Source organism: Egretta garzetta, unplaced genomic scaffold (assembly GCF_000687185.1).
Source record: "Egretta garzetta isolate BGI_Z169 unplaced genomic scaffold, ASM68718v1 scaffold390, whole genome shotgun sequence".
In the NCBI taxonomy this organism is placed as follows: Eukaryota; Metazoa; Chordata; class Aves; order Pelecaniformes; family Ardeidae; genus Egretta; species Egretta garzetta.
In genome coordinates this window covers 10457-10940 of record NW_009258382.1, presented here as the reverse complement: position 1 = coordinate 10940, position 484 = coordinate 10457, and the positions used below count along the sequence as shown (strand labels likewise).

General features: G+C 52.1%; 1 protein-coding gene across 1 annotated transcript in view; it reads left to right on the top strand.

Annotated features, from left to right (window-relative positions):
• The window catches only part of MYO18B (myosin XVIIIB), a gene marked incomplete at its 3' end in the record, with an annotated part of 31268 nt that overhangs the window by 20676 nt on the left and 10108 nt on the right, over positions 1–484 (top strand). The gene's annotated exons all lie outside the window — the stretch shown is intronic.

Genomic DNA, 484 nt, shown 5'->3' with positions numbered 1-484 from the left:
CCTTGTCCTCCCTTGTCCCATTTCTACCCGGAAAGGACATCCTCTGTTGGTGTAAATCTGAAATCATCTCTTTAGATAAATGGAATAATTTAACACTGGGGTAAGGATCAGGCCCCTGAACCCTTCCGCTGTCTCGGTTCTGATGCACAACCGGGTTTGTTGAAGTCAGCATCCGCATAAAAGCTGGTGCCCAGAAATGCCCCGTGTTGTCGCTGCAGGTTTATTTTAACCTGCAGCTGAGTGGTTTTATTGTCATTCCTAGCAACCACATTCCAAAGGGAAATTGCTGATGGTGCTCTAAGGGCCGGCAGAAGAGGGAAATGTTGCTGATGCTCCTGAATAACAGCATTAGCTCGGGGCGTGCTCCGGGTCCCCTCTTCCCTTTGAGGGCAGCCTTGCTTTGCCCACCTTGATTTTCTGCTCCAGCCCAGCAAAGCCGGTTAGGCCATCGCGGCTGTGACCCGGGGAGGGGGCGGGTTTCAGT